This window comes from Mercenaria mercenaria, chromosome 1 (assembly GCF_021730395.1).
Source record: "Mercenaria mercenaria strain notata chromosome 1, MADL_Memer_1, whole genome shotgun sequence".
In the NCBI taxonomy this organism is placed as follows: Eukaryota; Metazoa; Mollusca; class Bivalvia; order Venerida; family Veneridae; genus Mercenaria; species Mercenaria mercenaria.
Window position 1 is genome coordinate 14,549,676 of NC_069361.1, and position 23,557 is coordinate 14,573,232.

At 33.4% G+C, this 23,557-nt stretch overlaps 1 long non-coding RNA gene across 1 annotated transcript; it reads left to right on the forward strand.

Moving 5' to 3' along the window:
- The first annotated feature begins 19,347 nt into the window (after positions 1–19,347).
- Positions 19,348–23,100, forward strand: LOC128554395 (uncharacterized). Its single transcript, XR_008369603.1, has 3 exons — positions 19,348–20,506; positions 20,753–21,253; positions 22,191–23,100. It is a non-coding gene; the product is annotated as an uncharacterized LOC128554395 (long non-coding RNA).
- The last annotated feature ends 457 nt before the right edge of the window (positions 23,101–23,557 follow it).

Sequence of the window (23,557 nt, forward strand, 5' to 3'; positions counted from 1 at the left end):
CCTACACCATGCTTTCATATAGATGTTGTATAATTCCCATCATGCAGTGTAAAGAATCAAAGACCTGCTTTTGATTGACAACGAAATGATTTGTGTCTATGTTTTCACTTTAGATTATGGAAAAGTTAGGTGATGTCCTTCCAGAATTCTTATTTCATGAGCTGACTTGTAGATATCAGTCTTAATCATTATTTTCATCTGAGCTATCACACCTTATACAAGTTTGAACTGGCTTCTTCATGGCAAGAAAACAAGATTATTTTCTATTAATTTTATTAAACCTTATTGTTCATTTTTTGTTAATTTTGTGCTTACTTTTGGTGTGAAATAATGTAAGAGGACAATTCAGGTTTATTTTATAAAAATTAAAGACTTTGACTTTAAAAATTCTTTCTCTACTGCATAATTTGTATAGAATGAAAATAATCTTGTAAAGGCACTGACCTCCAGATTTTCGCTAAAACTGATCTTTCTTTAAAAGTGAACTTTGGTCATATTATAAACATTAGAACTCGAGTTTTCGTTTCTGAACTATTTCTTAAAAAGCCAAAGCAAGAGTAAAAACATGCCCGAGTTGGGAATTGAACCTGGGCTGCCTCGGCGATAAAAATTTTCCTGCGTTCTTAGTCAATACATCATGGAGGAATACATTTAAGGTTGTTTAATATAATGCTTTATAATTAAGGCAGTTTACCTCCACTACCCAGTAGCTTTTTAACTTTGAATGGAAAAATTAGTAAAAACAACTAATTCTTACTACTGTCTTGTTTTCGTCAGCAACTAACTTTCAAAGCCTTCTTAAAAAAGATAATAATTTCCTGATATCTGCAAATTTTCTCTTTTTTTTTGTTGTTGTACAATCTGGAGGTCAGTGCCTTTAAAAGTCATCTCTTCGATTGTTTTGTTAAGTAATAAGGCAATTGCAACTATCTTTTCTAATCCTTCTTTGGAAGTCTTAAATAAATGGCATCTGTGACTAGACTTAATAGACAACTGACTAAGCACTTAAAAAGGCAATACCAAATGTTCCCTGAATTTTACTGATGTTATGCTAAATTATCATCGAAACTTAGGTTATGAATTTGCCTGGCTTTTTTATCAAGAGCTTAGACATTTCACCATTTTTACAACACTAAAAGCCAGTGTTTCCCAAACTGCAACATAGCAATTCAGCTAAGAACTATAGGTCAATAAACCCTTAAAAGCATCATTCTGCCATCTGCAAAACAAACTGTTAAATAAAAAAATCTGGAAAAAGGATCACCATTCTAAATTCTATATTTTAAAGATTCCCCATTTCTGCCAAAATTGGGCAGAAAACTATTATTTGCATGGAACTTTCACCAGCAATTTGAAAACTGGCAAACTAAGATATTTTTACATCAGATGGACTTAAAATTCAGGGAGCTCAAAACAGAGAGCACAGATCTAAAGATCTGATTCATACTGAGAAGTTCAAAGTTCTTTGCTGAGAACTCAGGCTAGTACTGGTACAGAATCCCGAAACACTGATTAGGTTAACTGCTCATCATTACACAGATACTGTTGAAAAAAGGCTAAATCCAATATTAACAAACAAATAAAATTCAGGGTTTGCAAGTTATAATAGGACATGTGTAATCAGATACAAAAAAATTATAGTCATGTTGCAATTGAATTTTTTTTCAGGGTTGTTGCACACTGAAGTGTAAGATGAATAATTATTGGGCTGGACAAAGGGATGGACAGACAAATTGGCAGGACAGAGTGATTCCAAAAATCACCTTGTGAGAATTTCTTGCTCTCACTATATCTATGGTCCAAAATCATGCAACAATGCATTTTTGAAGTTGGAGGAATGTATATAAAGTCGGACAAATCCATTACAAAGGATCAATTTTAAAACAGGTGACCGAGTATTGCAGTGACAATACAGAAGTCCCCTACCTGTGGAAAACTTTCAATAGTGACCTTGACCTTTGACCGACAAGCATAGGTCATGTGTTGACACATTGTCTCAACATGGGGAACATTTCTGTGTAGCACTAAGATAATCCATCAATGCATATGAAAGTTACAGAGTTGAAACAATTTTTACTTGACCTTCAATAGTGACCTTGACCTCTGACCTACAAGCGTAAGTCATATACGTGCATAATCAACATATTGCACTCTATCCACATACCAAGTTTTGTGAACCTAGCTTGAATACTTTTTTAGTACTAAATTGCAGGATTCAGATCTGCAGACGGACGGACGGGTGGTCAGACAGACAGAGGGCATTCCTATAGACCCCTCAGATGTTCCACCAGTAGGGGACTAATAATTTCACAAAGTCTTACCTATAATCCAAGAACATGTGATGCAACACATCAAGGTGGCTACCTTCAATGTCAAGGCCACACTTGGGGCTCAAAATTTGTTACAAAGGTTTTGTAACCAGATTGGTACTTCTGCTGGCATAGACCAATTTTCAAATAACTTAACATTACTCCATAGCTTTCTGAAGCATGACTTTGTTATTCCTTGAAGGATTTTGAAATATTTTACACAAAATGTTTGCCACATCAAGGCGAGGTGGCACGTTTAAGACCCCGCTCCCTTGATGGAATGTCAAGGTCACACTTTAGGCTTAAACCTCTTCTGACAGTTTAAATGGCAATACTTCATGTCGGAAGCACAATTTTGTTACACAATAAGGTATTTAGAAATAATCATATACAAGTGTCACACAAGTGGTTAACCCAGTAAGACACAAAAAGTTTAAGGTTGCACTTTGGATTCAAATTCTTAATAACATGTTGTATAGCAGAACTTTTTATAACAAACCCACTCCAGATAAGGTTAGCACCACATCAAGTAAAAATTTTAAATTTAGAATCCAAAATTATATTTTAAAAAGAATATATTAAAGGCATAATGGCATCTCATATTCTCTCAATTGAGGCCATGTATTAATTGAACGTGAATCTAAAATGAAATATGATAATGTTAACCGTCATCCTTTAATACGTCAAAACCAGGGTTTAAAAGGATAAAATGCATTGCCAAGAAACGCATTAATGAGTTTGCTAGCTCAAAATTCAGTCAAGTGTAAGAGAATATAGTCGCATTATAAAAATTCTTGTGAGGAAGAGCTATATTTCAAAACTGATGTTTAAATTTTGGGTTAAAGTCATACCATAATAACTTTAACATACAAAGGTGTTTTCGGCATTCATGAATAACCGTATGTTTCCTTAAGGGCTCCCAAATTAAAAGTTTGTCAACGATTTGCGCTGTAATATTTTCAGAAACAGAAAAAAAATATTTTTTTTTGTTTTGGCTATAACGCTCATCCCATTTGAACAAATCTGTCCAAAATTATTTTGTGCGCTACTTTTTTCGAGAAAAATGTATAAATGGTTATAATTTCAGTCCCAGATGTTCTCAACTGGATTTTAATCAAAATAAAACAACTAAGCACACATGCTATGCATAATCATAACACTAACATTTAGTTGCATTAAAGTTTAAATTTCCTTATGCAGTTACGCCCTTTTCTTCAAAATGTTACCAAACATGCTGCAAAAAGCGATTTATTCAATGAAACTGGATGAAGAAAAACACACAGTTTATACATCGTCCATTATTATGGTAATGGTTAAATACTTATTGAAACATGTCACTATCTGTTTTCTTTTTTCTGTCCAAATTAATCAGCATTTGCATACAAAAGTTTGTGGGTAAGGAATTTTACATAACAATGTTTTCAGAACAGTTTCGATTTTCAAATTTTCACTTTTATTAGACTATGTTTTATGCACGTTCACTCATTCAGCCCGAATTGAGACTTTGTTCCAACAATTTAATGTGTTATGAAAGTTTAAGTTAGAAAAAGGGCTGTACCATAAGACATAATTGTTAATGCTCATTTTCTGACAGAGCTTTACCATAAAAGGGCATAATAGTCAGAAGAGTTGAAAGTAACAGAGCTATTGGTCATTTTATAAACGTTATTAAAAATATTCTAATTTTAAAAAGGGGTATAACTCTGTCTAAGATTCCGACTAAGAGAATGGTTTCTCCTGATTACAGACTTAGACGTAAATAACCCAAATCTAAAATAGAGAAAAGTGGAAATTACAGATCGCACACACGACAAAAACCCAAATGTTGCAGGCTGGTTTTGATTGAGCCATTCACAAGTTTCTAATCAAAAGCTTTAAATCTAGAGACATTCGATGTAATCAAAAAAAGTTTGCTAAAAATGCTATATTTTCATTTTGCAGTAAATATTCAAGTCACATTATGTATGATGTAATATGGTGTAAAGGGATGCATTGTTTGTTATTACATTTTTCTACGAGCTTTTCAAAGCAAAGCATTATTTGATTACAGTGTACTGTAGACAATGTTAATTACTCTTTTTTCAGAGTAAACTTTGTCTGCAGGTCAGATTTATCTCAATCCCTGGGACTTACTTTTTAATTTGAAAGTGCTATACATTCTATTTAAGTTTTATCAGTCAATCAAGCCAAATGAAGACAAATAATTTCTTCGACTCTTATCGCTGTCCTGATATTTCTTCGCACTTCGCTCGCTCCTGATTTTCTCAAAACCAAAAAAATATTTAAATTATTTTTTCGCTCGCCGCCATCAATTTTTTCAGAAAAAAATCCGATGAACAACTTATCAATTTGGTGTGGCCTAAGTTAAATTTGGTGTCCAATTATAAATAGCTATATAACTACAAGATATATATTTAAAAGATATATATTTCTTAACTGATATCATGCTGCATGTGCAGATAGCTGTGTAGACAAAACGTTCAGCTGCCAAACTTTGGGGGGGTGGACGGGGTCATGGTTTTGAGTCCTTTGTTTGGCCATATATCCCTTTGTTTAAAATTTTATCTGCAAACTTAACAGGCTGGAAATTGTCACAGTCAAGAAGATTTTTCATAGTTCATTTATTGAAAGAAATACACTAGTATTCAAAATTCTTCTATGTACATGTCAGTTAACCTTTGTAGAAAATGTTTCAAACATCTTAGATCTAAAGAAAGATTACTGGTCACCTGTTTTTCCAAGTATTTTTAGGACAACCCAGGACTGGACAAGTGTTCGTTCATTCAACTGACAATTCAAGCAACTGGCATCAGTAGACGAAATAAAGAAATCATAAAATAAATCCTAAAAAAAAATAAAAAGGTAAAATATGTTACATAAAATAATGTAAAAATAAAAAGCAGTATTGTCTTTGAATTTTAAAAAATGGTCTGAAGTGAATTCAAACCCATGGTAACATACATGGGAATCAGAGAGCTTATATCTATGCCACCATGCCATCAACTAACTATATATGTTATTTTAGTAATCAAGATATTTTCAGGATACAAAAATTGCATTAACTAATGAAAACAACTGAAAACATTGGCCAAGATTTTTAAGTGCAAGGTCAATACGCATAGTCATCTGAGTTAGTGGGCTGTCCATAAATGTCAACAGCTGTATTTAGCAACATTACTACTGGCCATTTTGGACAGTCATATTTTTTCACCCATATCTGTAGTCTGTGTTCAGACCCTATGCTTTGTTCATAAGAGATAACTCCTCAGGCTATTCAAATTCTGTATAATTAAGTCCCTTTTCTTCTCAAAAAAACGAGATAATCAGAGACAAGAAAGATCGATCAGAATATATAATAGTAATGATTCTAAAAAAATAAAAAAGATTATCTAGTCAGTAGCCAGACTACCAGTACCCTGGCCATACCTGTTAAATTGCTTATATCTTTTCCAGAAAGAACTAGAACCTGAAAATTTCTTAAAGATGCTAGTTAAAGTTTACATAAATATCTGTTTATAAACCAAGAAATTTGTGTAATACTTTGGATTTTAGTTCGATTTTTCAAACTGAAGACATTGTTTGGTAATTTCTAAAAACATGTCACAGGGTGAGAAAAATGTGCAGTCAGTCCGGGGCTTGAACCCGGGACCCTTCGCTTACAGGGCGAGTGCTCTACCAACTGAGCTAACTGGCTGCTTGACACATATTCTCCCCTAACATGACCAAGTGTCGTAAGACTGACCATGCAAGCCATGTCACGCCCCCATGTTGGAGGTCAAATGTCACAGGTAGAGAAAAATGTGCAGTCAGTCCAGGGCTCAAACAGGGCCCTGACCCTTACCTTACAGGCCAAGTGTTCTACTGACTGAGCTAACAAGCTGCCTGACACATATGACCAAATCTGTACTGTGACAAACATATCAATCGTTTTCACACTGAAGATGTAAATGTTATAAAATCTGTAAAAAGATCCCTTGGAAGCATAGAACGCAACCAAGCAGAATAATAGCAGTCTTGGTTTGACTGAGTCTGTTCATGAGAGGTAATGAAATATGCAACACCTCTCACACCCGCTAGCACCGGCTTAAGAGGAACTCTATTACACATCAACTGAATGGACTCCATGATCCCAAAGGACCAGAAAATATAACAATACTGAAATCATGGCCATTCCTTAACAAAACTGTCAAGTTGATTTGCAAGAATTGGCTTCACATCAATAGAAATAAATGAAAAAATCAATTTACCCAGTTATTTTCTATCAGTGTTACTGTCCATCGGGCATCATAATAGTTGGTTATCTAGTGTGATGTAGACTTTTATCAAACTTTATTTTTTCAAAGCATCAATGTATTTGAAAGAAATTCAGGCAATAAAACAGATAGGATGTGGTATGCTTGATTTTTTGTTTGGCCAATTTGAAAATATTGCACCTTACAATGTATTTTTATAAATAAACTGTTGCCCTGAGATCACTGAATAACCTTATTTTACTTTTTATTTGCATTTTACCAAGACATTATAAAAGAACATTCTAGATTTCTGAGAGAGAAAAACAACAATACTTTAACCTGCAGCTATCGTAATGTTGTAGTTATTAGTTTTAAATCATGATTTATTTAAGAAATAATATATCTCATTGTGTGATCTGTTGCTGAATAAAATCATTGTTTGGAGTTAAGATGCGAAGGAATTATATCACGGGGGCGCAGCCTGAGTGATATTATAATACGCATCTGAACGACAATGATTTTATTCAAGAGCAAAACACTAAATGAGATATATTATTTCGATTCTAACACGTTACCAAGGATTTTAAAGTACATCCTTGACAACATCCATTAAATATTTGCCTGTTTTAGCATGCCGCTATGCCGTTTGACACCACAACGTAATAATTGTGATGTCAGAAAAATGAATAGTTGTATAATAACACACAGTTTTCAGCCTTCTTAATTTGTTTAACATGAAAATGAATCAGGACGTGTTAGAATAATCTTAATAATGAACACCTTTTAACCTTTAGCCTGCTGGCGACAAGTGATTCTGCCTTTGCAACCAGTACAGACCAAGATCAGCCTGTGTAGGCTGATCATGGTCTGCACTGTTTGCTATTCAGTCAGTAAATTTTCAGTGAACGCCCTTTCGAATAATAAATGCTACTGCCCAAATTGAATGAAAGACCAGTCCATTTTAGAAATTTAGCAGGGTGAAGGTTAAATAAGGTATAGTAGTCGCAACTTGACCGCGATGGTTGACCTTAGGCCGATTATTCATATTGATTATTTCATTATAGAAATCAAGGGTGCTTAGGGTAGCCGTGTATATTTATATGGAATTAGTTTGTATACAGTGCAGTATCAAAGTATATATACTTACATTTGATCAGCAAAAACCCTTTCCCAAATACAAAAATTTATATTTCTCAAATTCATATTTCCTTTTTTTTCGTGCAGCTCGTGTTTTAACCTACACTCCTTTTCAATAATAGGTTGTGCCTTATTATGTATTATAATGCAAAGGTCAACCATCGGGGTCAAGTTGAGTCCACTATATTTAAATCAAGAAATTAATAAACACAACCCTTATGAAAATGAAATATGGAAACAAGCTGGCATTAAGCTGCAAGGTAACTGTCAATGATCTGGCAACAGTCTGTCAAAAAAAACGGTAACTGGAAATAATCTGACCCTATATGGGAACAAACTTCCAAAAAAAAAAGTTTAGCTGAAAATAATATGGACACTTTTTCCATATTATTTCCAGTTTCTGGGAATAATCTGCAAACTATATGACAATAAACTGCTCATAACAATCAGCATGTAAACACACTGACAATATTGTCAGCTTGTTTTCCAGTGTCGGGAAGGGAAAAAAGGCAAGAAACTGAAATAAAAAACATAATTTCTATAATCGAATTGAAGGGAGTACTGAGATACCAGCTTGCATACAAAAACTTAAGCAAAAAATGCTATGTGAAAAAGGGGCTTAATTTTGGAAAAAAGTATGTTTGGCCCCTGCTTATTACTTCAGTCATGCCCTTGAACAAGTGTGTAATTAAGTTCAATCTATAATTTTGTAAAAAAAAAAAAAAAAAAAAAAAACATAGGGGCATGTCCAATAATTCTATTCTTTGAATAATGGGAATAAAAATTACATAAGTGAAAATATTGTATGGATTTTTCTGTCTGTCTGACAGTACATTTGCAAAAAAATTTTACTCAGAGCAGATTCTGACAATGCACTACCCCCACAATGGCAATACACTGGCAATAAAACCCCTCTTAGAAATTTTCACAGAAAAACAAATATTACAAGACACCTTATAAAAAATGTCGAGTTTTGCATTTTTCCCTCCAAAACTATTTTCAGTTTTCAATAGTTTTCCAGCACTGATGGGCACATTGTAAAGGTACTTTTTCATCATTTTACATTACTTTTTTTTTCATTGTAACAAACTGTCCAACAATATTTTTGCTAAACAGATACAAAATTTTAAAAAATCATTATTTCGCTACCTGTAAAATAAACTTGTAATTTTCATAACTTTGTCAAATTCCTTGGTTTCAAAATTATATTATTGATAACTAAATATTGCAGATCTTAATTGGTATTAAAATTGATCCAAAATGAAGTTTTAATCACATTAAAATTCATATAAAAATTAATAAGATAATAGAAAAAATATATACTGACCTAACTGGAAACAACTTTCCATACACTGACAATGCATACAATACAATGTAATAAAGACAATTTTCCCAGGGGAAATAAAAAAAATATACATCCGTAGTAAGATATATTGGATCTATTTCCCTCTTTATCAGTAGTAGAGGCAATCACAGACATGGGTCACGAGTTCGAACTTAGACGGGGTTATGTTCTCTGTTTACTATTTGTAAATGACATTGTGTCTGAAATCATTAGTCATCCACCTCTGTTCATGTGGGGAAATTGGCAGTTACTTACAGAGAACAGGTTTATACTGGTACAGAATTCAGGAACACTGGTTAGGTTAACTGCCCCGTTACTGACTGAAATACTGTTGAAAAACAGCATTAAACCCAAAACAAACAACAAACTAGTCCATCTGCCACACAATGTATACCCGCTGTTACATTTACTTAATACTGTTTAAAAACGGCGTTAAAACCCAAAATAAAAAAAAAAACTAATTGTAAGTGCTCATAACTTTGTACTGCATAAAGGAATTTAGTTAAAAATTTAAATAATGATAGTTTGCTAAAGTGTTTCTCTTTCCATGTAAAAAGAGCCTGGCATGTTTTGACTGACTATACACTGACAATACAATGACAACACACTGGCAATATGCCAGTGTGTTGTCAGAAAAATATTTCCAGTTGAACTAGCCGTGCTTGACAATACAAAAACAACAGACTGGAAAGTCCAAAAAAGCCGCTTGTTGTCATTGTGTTTTCCATGTGTTGCAGAAATTTACATTGCATACCAGTTTGTTTCCAGATTGTTGTCAGTTTATTTCCAATACCTCTTATAATTTAGCTCCTTCAAATAGTTTTTTTTAAAAAAATCATGAAATTTTGTTAAAATGTCATTACAAACATCACTGCAACAAACTGTATATAAAACTGACAGCAACTGGAAGTTAAATTTTACAGCTGGTTTTCAGGTCTGGAAATCGCTGACAAGCACTGGACACATGATGGTTATTCAGTGGGAACACACTGGATCAGTTTATTGTCAGCTCTGGAAATAGGCTGGCAAGTAACTGGGTTTTAGAGTATTATTGACTGGAAACACACTGGACATAAACTGACCACACACTGACAATAGGGAAGGTTTTTCATAAGGGAAGGACTAGTCTTATAAACATAAAATAGAATAAGTGTTATTTATTCTCCCAACAGTTGGTGATCGAAAGGTTATCAGCCACAAATTTTAATTTCTAATAATTTGAGCTGATAAAACTGGATATCTTTTAAAAAGTCTAACAGGTATTTCTTTACATCAGTTAATTTCTATGGTGTTTTTATTTCCATTTCATTCAAATTCACAATATAATAAAGGAATATAAATCAAAAACACACTGACTCCTGCTATTTTGTGTATAACAACTTGGAAAACAGAAATTCTGTAGAATTTTCAGACAAAATAACATTATCATCATAAATAATGAATCAAGTGTTCAATAAACACAGCATTAACAATCAGCAAAATCCTACTAATATTATGTACTTGATGAAAATATGTACCCATGCTACTTGTTCATCCATCACCCTTGATGGTTTAATCAAGAAAACCACCTGTTTTAACATTATTCATATGCCCTTAATCTAAAACAGTGGATAAAACATAGTAGTGCTCTTTCTTGGTCACAACAAAAGCATTGAAGTCATCGCACATTAATGTGACATCATTTTAGTGTTAGAAACAAGCATATCAGAATAAGTGTTTAATTATCCTGGTGCAAGTTGCCACTAATGCTAAATCATGAGTTATAAGCTCTCTGATTCCCACGTATGTTTATACCATGGTTTTGAATTCACTTCAGACCATTTTTTTTAAATTCAGTGTCAATACTGCTTTTTATTTTTACATTATTTTATGTAGTACATATTTTACCTTTTTATATTTTTTTGTAGGATTTATTTTATGATTTCTTTATTTCGTCTACTGATGCCAGTTGCTTGAATTTATAAATTCTTTGTTTAACTTAAAAACCATCTGACAGGAATCTTTAATTTACTTTAGCTTACATAACCAATAAATTTTGGTATAATACCTGAAATTCTTGAAATGTAGACAGAAGAAAATAAATCACTCGCAGCTAGACAGCTTTTAGAAGGGAAGCAATTTAAACAGGACTTTTGTCAAGCAATGAAAGTTCCCTACCAGAACAGGCATAGGAACCACATCTTTTATATTGAAACTTAATTGAAGAATCTGCATATTCTCTTAATAACCTACAATATATTTTTTTATACATAAATCAGGTTTCATGAAAAAATTCTTGTACTTTGAAATTAAAAAAAAAAGAATCTTTCTTTTGTGACCTCTTTGACAATTTGTTGCCATAGCAACAATATTTGATGCACAAGTAAACCATAAGTCCCCTCCGATGAAACACTGGTAGCCGATTAATAAAGCATATTACAGTCCTTACAAATCATCAAATTTTTTTTCATATATCACAAGCTCCCAATGCTGGCAGTAACAGAAATAGGAGTGGTTATGACTCAAATTAGAATGACATTACGCTCATTTTTCCTACCCCACCAGTAGTAGTCTTTGGAACATATAACATGGCAGTGTTTGCAGAATATATAAAAGTTCTGAGATGCATTTCATCATTGTGTAAGCAAAATTTAATTAGAAACAGATGCTAACCTCACTAAAGCCTCTTCTATACAATGGCTGGAATTCAAATTTCATTATCTGTCACATGCAAACCTAAATGTCAAGTGTTCCTTTAATTATTTCTATGGCAAGGCACTTGTCTGGTCTACTTAGAATTTCTCAATATTTTCTATTAACTCCACCATACCATGCCTGCAAATTAAAATTTGCTTTCATGCCAAAATGGCTTTACATAGATCAACAATATCTCATTTTAATTGACATGGAAATAATTGAATTTATAAGAAGATCCTGCAGAAGCACAGGATATAACAGCTCATTAAAATGGTTTTAAAGAGTTTTTTTTTTCTCTTTTTTTTGCTGTGATGTCCCTGAAATGCATCACCTGAGAGAGGTCATAATTAAGGGTGCTATATATCAAGTTTCCTGAAGATCTATCAAGTAGTTCATGAGGAGAAGTTGTTAAAAAATCTGTTTTTCAGCTCTGACAACCCTTACATATAGTCAAGCAGAAACATTTCAATAAAACTGAAAACTATCCACGGTTGCTACAGACCAAGTTTAACAAAGATCTTTCAAATAATTTATGAAAATAAGTTGTTGAGAAAGATTTTCTATTTCAAGCTTTGGTGGTTCCTATAAGGGAAAAGTGGAACCATTTGAATAAATTTGAAAAGATCTATACAAAGATGCCACACACCAAGCGTCTTATCCATTAGGCAGTTTATAATGAGTTTTGTTTCTATTTTTAGCCCTGGCAACTCCTAGAAGGAACAATTTTAATAAATTTCAGGGAGATTACTGCAAGGATGCTACAGACCAGGTAATGTAATGATCCATGTGTAATTCACAAGAAGAAGTCATTTAAAGTTATTTTTTTCTATTTTTAGCTCTGGCAGACCCTTAAAGGTGTCAAGTGGAAATATCTGAACAAACTTTAAAAGACGTCTTTACAAGTATGTTACAGACCAAGTTTGGTGAAGGTCCATAAGGTTTTCCCGAAGAAAAAGTCATTTAAAATGTTTTTTCTACTTTTAAGTCTGGTGGCCCATAAAAGTGGCCAAGCAAAGAAACCATAAAAATATACTTGAGAGAGATCCATGCATAGATACTACAGGTCAAGTTGTTAATGATCCATTAAGCAGTTCATGAGAAGAAGTTTGTAACGGTTTTGTTTTCCTATATTTAGATATGGTGGCCCCTGAAAGGAGCTAACTGGAACTAATGAACAAACTTAAGAAAGGAACAATACAGAGATGCCCTTATGAAAAACCTTCCCTACTGTCAGTGTGTGGTCAGTTTATGTCCAGTGTGTTTCCAGTCAATAATACTCTAAAATCCAGTTACTTGCCAGCCTATTTCCAGAGCTGACAATAAACTGATCCAGTTGTTGCCACTTAATAACCATCATGTATCCATGTGCTTGTCAGCTGATTTCCAGACCTGAAAACCAGCTGTAAAATTTAACTTCCAGTCTGCTGCCAGTTTATATACAGTTTGTTGTCAGTGATGTTTGTAATGACATTTTAACAAAATTTCATTGATTTTTCATATAAAACTATTTGAAGGAGCTAAATTATATAGAGGTATCTGGAAATAAACACTGACAACAATCTGGCAACAAACTGGTATGCAATGTCAATCTGGCAACACACTGGATACACAACTGACAACAAGCGGCTTTTTGGACTTTCCAGTCTGTTGTTCTTGTATTGTCAGTGCACAGCCAGTCAACTGGAAATATTTTTCTGACAACACACTGGCAATATTGTATTGTCAGTGTATAGTCAGTCACAACATGCCAGGCTCTCTTACATGGACAAGAGAAACACTTTAGCAAACTATCATTATTTAAAGTTTTAACTAAATTCCTTTATGCAGTACAAAGTTATGAGCACTTATACATTAGTGTTTTTTATTTTGGGTTTTTAACGCCATTTTCAACAGTATTTCAGTCATGTAACAGCGGGTATACATTAGTGTGGCAGATGGACTAGTTTTGTTTGTTTGTTGTTTGGGTTTAATGCTGTTTTTCAACAGTATTTCAGTCATGTAACAGGGGCAGTTAACCTAACCAGTGTTCCTGAATTCTGTACCAGTATAAACCTGTTCTCTTGTAAGTAACTGCCAACTTCCCCACATGAATCGAGGTGGATGACTAATGTTTCAGACACAATGTCATTTATCAAATAGTCACTGAGAACACAAGCCCCGTCCTAAGATCGAACTCGCGACCCCATGATCCGTAGATCGACGCTCTACCTACTGAGCTAAAGATGGATTAGTATCCCAATATATCACTTACTACTCAGTGTTACTAATTTTTTTTATTTCCCCCTAGGAAAATTGTCTTTATTACCATTGTATTGTCATAGCATTGTCACTGTATGGGAAGTTTGTTTCCAGTTTAGTGTCAGTATATATTTTTTTTCTATTTATCCTTATTAATGTTTATATGAATTTTAATGTGACTTAAAACCTTCATTTGCTTGTGGCTCAATTTTAATACAAATTCAGATTTGCAATATTTCAGTTATCAATAATATAACATTGAAACCAAAGGAAATTTGACTAAGATTATGGTAAATCTGCAAGTTTTATTTTACAGGGTAGCGAAAATACATGACTTTAAAATTTCTGTATCTGTTTAGCAAAAATACTTGTTGCGGACAGAATCTGTGTTACAATGAAAACAAGTAACTGTAAAATGATGAAAAAGTACCTTTACAATGTGCCCATCAGTGCTGGAAAACTATTGAAAACTGAAAATAGTTTTGGAGGGAAAAATGCAACACTTGGCCATTTTGATAAGGTGTCTTGTAATATTTATTTTGCTGTGAAAATTGCTAAGATGGGTATATTGCCAGTGTATTGCCATTGTGTAGCCAGTGCCTTGTCAGAATCTGCTCTGAGTAAATTTACATCCAATGTACTGTCAGACAGACAGCCAATCCATACAATATTGTCACTTATGTAATTTTTATCTCGATTATTCAAAGAATACAAGTTTATTGGAATGCCCCTATGTTTTTCTTCTTTTTTTTTTTTTTTTTTTTTTACAAAATTATAGATTGAAACTAATTACACACTTGTTCAGTGTCATGACCAGACATGTACTAAGCAGGTCCCATAACTATACTTTTTTCCAGAATTAAGCCCCTTTTTCCACATACCATTTTTTGCTTAAGTTTTTGTATGCAAGCTGGTATCTCAGTACTCATTCAATTCGATTATAGAAATTATGTTTTTTATTTCCAGTTTCTTGCCATTTTCCTGCCAGATTTCTTCCAGACACTGGAAACAAGCTGACAATATTGTCAGTGTGTTTACATGCTGATTGTTATGAGCCAGTTTATTGTCATATAGTTTGCAGATTATTCCCAGAAACTGGAAATAATATGGAAATAGTGTCCATATTATTTTCAGCTAAACTTTTTTTCTTAGAAGTTTGTTCCCATATAGGAATCAGATTATTTCCAGTTACCTTTTTTTTTGACAGACTGTTGCCAGATCATTGACAGTTACCTTGCAGCTTAATGCCAGCTTGTTTCCATATTTCATTTTCGTAAGGGTGCAGCCCCTAAAACAGGTAAAGCAGTACCATTTGAACAAATATGACAGAGGTCCTTACGAGGATGCTAAGTAAAACAATTTGGTGAAGATCCATACAGTAATTCTTGAGAATACAGTTGGTTGCATAAAGTTCTTTCTCTTTTATCAATGGTGGCCCCTAAAAATGCCAAATGAAACCATATGAACAAAGTTGAGAGAGGTCCATAGATGCCACTTATAGCACAAGATTGGTGAAGAGACATCTTTTGTTGATGAGAAGACCTTCAAAAGGTTTTTCTACTTTTAGCTGCATTGGCCTCCAAAATGGGAAAAGTAGAATAATTTGAAACAATTTGACAGAGGACAAATACTGGGATACAGACCATGCTTGGCAGAGATTCATCAAGTTGTTCATGAAAAGAAGTTGTTTGAAGCTTTTTTTGTGTGTATTTTTAGCTCTTGCAGCTCCAAAATGCACAAAACAGAACCATTTGAACACATGAGAGAGAGGTCCATCTATACAAAGATAATACAGAACAAATCTGGCATAGATCTACCAAGCAGTTCATAAAAAGAAGTTGTTAAAGATATTTCTGTTTTTAGCTATGGCAGTCCCTACCAGTAAAAACTCTGGTGACTAGAATCAATTGAACATTTGAGGACCATAAAGGGATAACAAAAAAACAAACATTATTTGCTACCAGAAAGTTTATCTTCTGCTGGAATCACAGATTTTTTTTAAAAGTGGGCATTTTTTGCCGTAGGTAACATAAGAATGTTTTTAGTAGTGAGCACAGTCAAGGACCATAAAAATATTCTGACCACAGGGCCAGCTTCCTTCACAGAATTTATAGTCATTTTTTGGTTGTGGTCAACAGCTGTACTCATATTGAAAATTTCAGATTTGATTGAAGAATCGGTTAAAAACTGAAGGTTTCCCATACCAATCATTTTAAAGTATTTTAATCTACATTTGATAATAAATAAATTGTAAAATATTGCAAGCAGTTTGATAAAACAATAATTCTTGATGAAAGAAAACTTGGAATTTTCTCTGTTTAGAAATTGTTAGTTTTAAAGCCATCTTCAGGGAAAATCAAATCTTTTCCTTTGAGAGAGGTCCTTATAAGGATTTTATAGAACAAGTGTGGTGAAGATCCATCAAGTGGTTCATAAGAATAATTTGTTTAAAGTTTTTCCTAGTTTTAGCAATGGTGGCCCCTAAAAATGGCCAAATGGAACCATATGAACAAAGTTGGAGAGGACCACAGAAGACACAACTTGTACTGAAGTTCTTATCACTTTTGTTTCATTTCCTAGTTTGGTAGCATGCAGGGTTTCTCTGTCAGAAGAGAATACCAATTATCTGGTCACCTCTTGAGATTTTTCTTCGATAGAAGGGCTATTAAGGTAATACACGAACAGAAAACTAGGAAGATATAAAGATTATGATGCGCAAAGAAATCTCTGATCTCCTTTCTCAGCTAAACTAATCAATGTCTTATCTGCCGGAACAAAAAAAGTCCCATCCCTAGCTCCTCTTTTACAGCAGAATTTCATGTTTCAAAATCATGGAGTCCAGGCAGATTGGCTATTACATTAGCTTTTATGGTCATTATTGGGGAAACTACACCATTTTAACATGAAATGATTGTTAAAACAGACACTAATGTGTTCTTTCAGAAACCAATCACCATTCATTTATTTTCAAAGCCAATTTCCCACTTCTCCAATTCCATTGGTAAATCATTAAGGAACCTAAAATAAATGAAAAATAAATCAAACTGGGTGCATTAAATCACTTAAGCTTAACCTGATTACTACAAATAATACAGACAATGGTACATAGCCATTTTTGACTTCTTTAGAAAACTGAACTATTGATGTGAAGTTAGGTTTTGACTTGCCTTCCCTCTGTATTTTTTGAAAGTGTCAGCTTTACAATATGTAACATGGAATAAAACAACAAATTTTGTGACAGACTTTTCAGATGGAACTTCCTCTTTTGAATCCATTAAAAATGTTACATTGTCACCATAAACTGCTTGATCCATCCAGCTGGCTTACTGAAGGTCTTTAAGTCTACCAAGGCACCTGCCATGGCCTGATGATCTAGAAGCCATGCACAATGCACAATACAAAATACAAGTTAACATTAAAAATGCTCATTATTATTTCTGTAGAATACACACTTACCCCACTGTAATGTTTGGGCATAATTTCGGTGAGAATGTTCTAAAATCATGAAAACTTGCTTCTGACTTCACTCAAATCTAACATCTAAGCAAAATTGAAGTCACCCTGTTTGTTGGCTAATTGTTGGAGTTTGCAAGTATGTAAACTTGATTTGAATACATGCCACTTGTTAAAATGCTGATGACATCAGTTAAGTTCTGTGTATCTTAAGTGTTTGTGAGATTTTTAAGTAAAATGTGATGGAGGATAAAATTATCTGTTACATAAGAGGTGATTGTATAGCTTGTGCATTTGGCAAAAAAATATGCTCTAGAGTTTGGTTGAATTAATGGATAATAATAATAGTAACTGAAATACAAATGAGCCACGCCATAAGAAAATCAACATAGTGGCTTTGCGACCAGCATGGATCCAGACCAGGATCCATGCTGTTCACTAACAGTTTCTCTAATTCCAATAGGCTTTGAAAGCGAACAGCATGGATCCTGACCAGACTGCGCAAATGCGCAGGCTGGTCTGGATCCATGCTGGCCGCACTTAAGCCACTATGTTAATTTTCTCATGATGCAGCTCAAATACAATCTTTCCTCACCAATGATTTCAGTGCTGAATATTTCTCAACAGGGCAACAAGATGACATTTAGAGAGCACACTAAAAGTTACTGTCATAGTAAGAATTGTCGGATACATGATCCTACTTGGTTCTGGAACAAAATATTGAAGATCATTTCAGCATCTTTCGCTCAAATCTTTAATTCTTTAATTCAAAATATGCACATCTCCCTTGCATTTAATAAAACAACAACAGTTTACATCATAAACACACCTGCATTATTTTCCCACAAAAATAAATTGCCACAAGAGTTCAGACAACTGGAGGCCAAACAGCATTTGGAAAAACCTTTAATAATGCAAGTCTAGAAACATGAGATTCTGAGCTATTCTAAAGTTTACATCAAATGCTTTAAACAACTGAAATATGTTCTGGAACAAAACAGATTCCCTTGATACCTTCATTTTTTGACTGTTAGTAATATCTTTCGATTATAATGCCACAAGATCAGTGTTCATGTTTTAGTTTCAGCCTTTGACCATAAAATATGACATGCCGATCCTTACAGATTAAGGCAAAGCTGATCAACCTTGAATACATGCAAAAGGATCAGTCACAGCTAAGGTCACCAATATACATTGTCATTTTTCAGCTTGAATTGTTGAACAACAAGCTAGGTGTCTCTATGACCACTGCTTCAGACAATTAGCAGAAGGTCTTAGTCACACTGATAACAGTGCATATTTTTATGATGACAAGATATTTTTTATCAATCGCAAGAAGACAAGGTATTTTTAAACAATCAGCAGCTGAATAGTGAGAACACACATAATTCAATGTCTGACAAGCATTTCCAAGTGTCACACTGACAGTCCAGTAAAAATGCAGCTGTTGGAGCAACATGCTAGATGCCCATCTTCTCATTATTCCAGAAACAATATGACACTAGTATTATATCAGAAACAATATAACACCATTATATCATAAACAATATGACACCATTAGTTCAGAAATAAATACCTAGCTAGAAGCTTCCAAATATAATCAGCTAGACTTGTTCTTCACATGAAACAATTAAACAACTCTAAACCCTTTAACCAACAGCAATTTCTAACAAGAGCGGTTTGGCAACACTTCACTCACTTTCCTATTCTAACAGTACAGTAGTGGGTTACAGAAATAGCTTATAACATGGGATACAGTGTTCACAGAATATTTCACAATTCTGAGATGTATTTCCAGACAATGACCACTTAATTCATTGAAATTTGTTCTTTCCTATACAATGCCAGGCTTTCCATTTCATTACCTGTCACAAGCAGAATCTGATGTGAAGCATTAGACATTTTGTAGGGCATCATCTGTAGTAAGGCTTTCCTATTAGGCTAATCAGGCTGAGTTTTGACCTTGAACATTTTGCAAAAGAAAAGAAAATTACACTGTGCGAAAGAACATGATCGCAATAACTTTCTATAAAAAGTTGCATAAAATCGACCTTGCAATTTTAACAAAAACAAACTTGAAAAATCTGCCAAACATGAGATTTGGCGGTGGCCAAATGCGAACACCATACTAGCGTGTTTCAGTAAGCGCGTGGGAAATATGACGTCATACGATAACTTCCGCACCGCCATATTTTCAATTCCAAAGATGTAAACAAAATTGTGCAGGCAGGTTGATGCTTTAAACAGAGAAATTTTAAGCTGTAAGTTGGTTTTATATATTAAAAACTTGTTTATGTGAATAAAAAGAGCTGCATAGATATTGACAACTGCCTAAAATTCTTGTATCGATTTAAAACCATCTAGAGGTCAACGGGTAAGATAAGATATCACATGGTGTCATTGCAATTTGTATATTTTTTTTAAAAAATGAGAATATATAAAAGTTTAGAACGATCAATGTTGATATTTTAATTTGAAATTATTAGAAAAAAGCCGAAATTTGAAAAAAAAATGCATTCTTTGAACAAGAGTTTTGGTACAAAAATAAATGTACGGAAGCGGATAAGGGCCATTTTACAGATGAAACATATTTATAATTTATTGAATCAAGTGCCACGCGGATCGAATTAACTTGATTTCCTGTATGTTTTCGACGAGGTATTTGTATAAATAATATTTTTGTGAGTTTGTACTGACTGATTTGATTTGAACTTACTGTTTTTTCTCATTTAAGATGACAACTTGAGCCGGTTGTGTTGTGTCTGGTGCCCATTACCTGTATCTACTAATGACTGGTTAGCGCTTGCAAATGAATGTATCTTTACGCCGAAATAGAATGTACAATTTAAAACTGTGAAATTCTTTATTCTTTATTATTGAGTAATAATTATACCTTTAAGAAAAAAAAGTAAATATTATTTTTCTCTAAGCAGACTGTATAAGATTGAATGAAAGTTTTTAAAGGAAGTTTTAGAAAAACTATAACTGTGATAAATTGCACCATATTACTCAATAATAAGATATGGAACGACAATATGCATTTTATTTTACAGTTAGACACGTTGATCCTGTGTGACAGATATGAAGATAGGCGGTGCACATTATATTAAATCTAGGTAATTTCACACAAGTTTCTTGTTCATATACAACATGTTGATTCTGGATAGAGCATTAACACTGATTTATCTATTTCGATGTAGCTAATTTAATACCTAAGTACAATCTAAAATACATTAATATGATAAAAAGTGTAACCTTTTAAGAGAAAAAGCAGTGTGTGTATGTAAATATACTTCTGTTCGTTTTGTACTGAAGGTGTTCAGAAAACATATTACAAAACATTGGATTATTTTAATTTACAGCTAGACACGTTGATCATGTGAGACAGATATGCTGCAGAGGGAAGACTGATTACAACGAAATTGTTTGAAAACGTCCATTTAAAAGATAGGCAGTGCACATTATATTACATCTAGGTAATTCAGTTACAACATGTCGATTCTGGATAGAGCATTAACACTGATTTATCTATTTCTGTGTAGCTAATTTAATACCTAAGTACAATGAAACATACATTAAATTGTATAAACAAAGTAAACAATCTGAAATACATTAATGTGATAAACAGTGTAACCTCACAGGAGCGAAGCAGTGTGTGTATGAAAATATACTTCTGTACGTTTTGTACTAATAAGTTCAGTAAAAAACATGTTACAATGCAATGGTATATTTTATTTTACAGTTATGCATGCTGACTCTGTGTGACTGACATGCTGAAGTCGGAAAATCAAACCAGTGTGTTTGAGTACATTGCTTACTATATGTCCCTCTGAACGATTGCACAATGCTATAAAGTTAACTAGGTAATAACACAATGTTCCAGAAATGTAGTTTTTTTTATGGAGAAATAACCTATGGTTGAACTATAAAATATGTTCATCTGGCACTAAGAATTTATATGAAGCAGTCTTTGTTCTGTCCGATTGTTTACTCATTATAGATGTTGTTAGCAGAGATTATGTAATTACACAAATACACATTTATTTAAAGCTGTATGTAAAGCCATGCAACACCCCCAGTTTAAAGGTATATTTATCTAAGACCAAATTTGTTTGTATTTCAAAAAGTGAACAACTACTTCATATAGTTCATGTAAACATTAACTTAACATGTTTATGTGTATTAACAGTACTATAAATTAGATTTAAGTACACCTAGTATGTATGTATAGATAAACACGTATAGATTTGTTCTACCACTACAAATTTGGCTCTTTTTTAACAATCTTTCCTGCATGACATTTAATCATGAATGTACCTCTATATGCAAACTTACTTCATAATGTCTCCCACCACACAATTGTGTGGGGGACATATTGATTTACTCCTGTCTATGTGTCTGTCTGTCTGGGTTTGTGTGCACATGTCTGTCTGTCACAAAGCTTGTCTGCACTCTAAGTCAAACATTTCTCATCTGATCTTCACCAAACTTGAACAAAATGTGTGTTGCCAGTAACTGCTCGGCCAAGTTCGATAACTAGCCAAATCAGCCCAGGCACTTTGGAATTATGGCCCTTGAAGCTTGTTTTTATTTTTTATAATCAATGCACTGAAAGTCTGATAAAGCAGTTGTTGAAGACATGCGCTTTTCTCAAAAGCAGCTCTAGTATATATAGTTGAGTTAAATACACCTGATCAGGAAAATACATACATTTGAAGAAAATATATACGATAAAATATTTTAGTGTAAGATGGTGATTGGTTATCTTTTAATGGGTTTATACAATTTTCTCTTTTTCAGTAATCGACAAAGAACTATGGAAGAGTGTCCTATTTGCAAAGGGCAATTGGAAGATGGACAACCAGTTGTATGTCGCCGTAAGAAGGGGAGTGACGGAATCAATAATGCAAGCATAGCAAGAGGAACTAACATATTTACATGTAAAGGACAGTATGTACACGTGCAGTGTCGCCGTGACTTTATACATATTCGAAACTCTTTGACGGACAGTGATATAAATAATAATCATGTTACATCTAGGTCTTTACGTGCAGAAGATTCATTTGATTTTAAAACAAAATGTCTTTTTTTGTACAAAAAATGCTAAAGTAAGTGTGAACAAACGTGGGTATGATGTCTTTCCTGTTCGTAGTTTCGAATTTCAGAAAACTGTACCTAAATTATGTAATGAAAGAAAAGACGAGTGGGCAGTCAACGTATTAAGCAGACTTTCCCTTGCGATAGACCTTCCAGCAGCTGAAGCAGTTTACCATCAGACGTGCAATGCCAACTTCAGGACAGGTAGGCAAATTCCTAAATGTTTTCAAGACACAGAAGCAGACCTACCACCAGTACCGGAATCATTGCTTCAGATTATTCGTTGTAACTGCAAAACGAATTGTGATTCAAGACGATGCAGTTGCAGGAAACATGGACTGCAGTGTTCAGCTGGTTATGGTGACTGTAGAGGTACAAACTGCACTAACTTTCCTACAACAGCAGACATTGATATAGAAGACTATGAATAGGCTTTCCTGTGTTTGAGAAGTAAAAAAACAAACGAGGGAATCAGTATGAAATAATTATGTAAAATTTATCAAATAGTATGCTGAAAATGTTTTCATCATCTTCTAAATAACATATATGCACAATATTCGATGTGTTGTGCACTTTGTATTTAATTAAAATTATTGCTGATGGAATGCAGCTATGAATAAATAAATATTGTCCAGATTGTTAATGGTACGTTAGCATTATTTACCCTTTTGATGAGAAAATATGACATTGTTTCATAAGTATTTTAAGTGGTTGTGGTACAATATAGACCCCTTGATCAAATTAAATTGTTTAACAGTAAAGGAATAGCAGTATCAGCTTAATTTGGACAATGCTGCAGATGTTTGTTAGAATTGATATGCTAGTGTTTTGTAATGTTAAATCTGAGATTATTTTCATACATGTATTTGTACTTTATTTAAGTTTAAACAGTAGGCTTCTAGTCAATACTTTCACTTTCCTTTAAACGTTTATAGACGTAGTATATATCATCTTTACACACTGTGATAATGTTCATATCTATTGTACTGTGACTGATAAGTATTACATCTTTTGAATGAATGTAAATCTGTTTTAGACAAGATAAAACATTATTTTACATGAAAAATTCA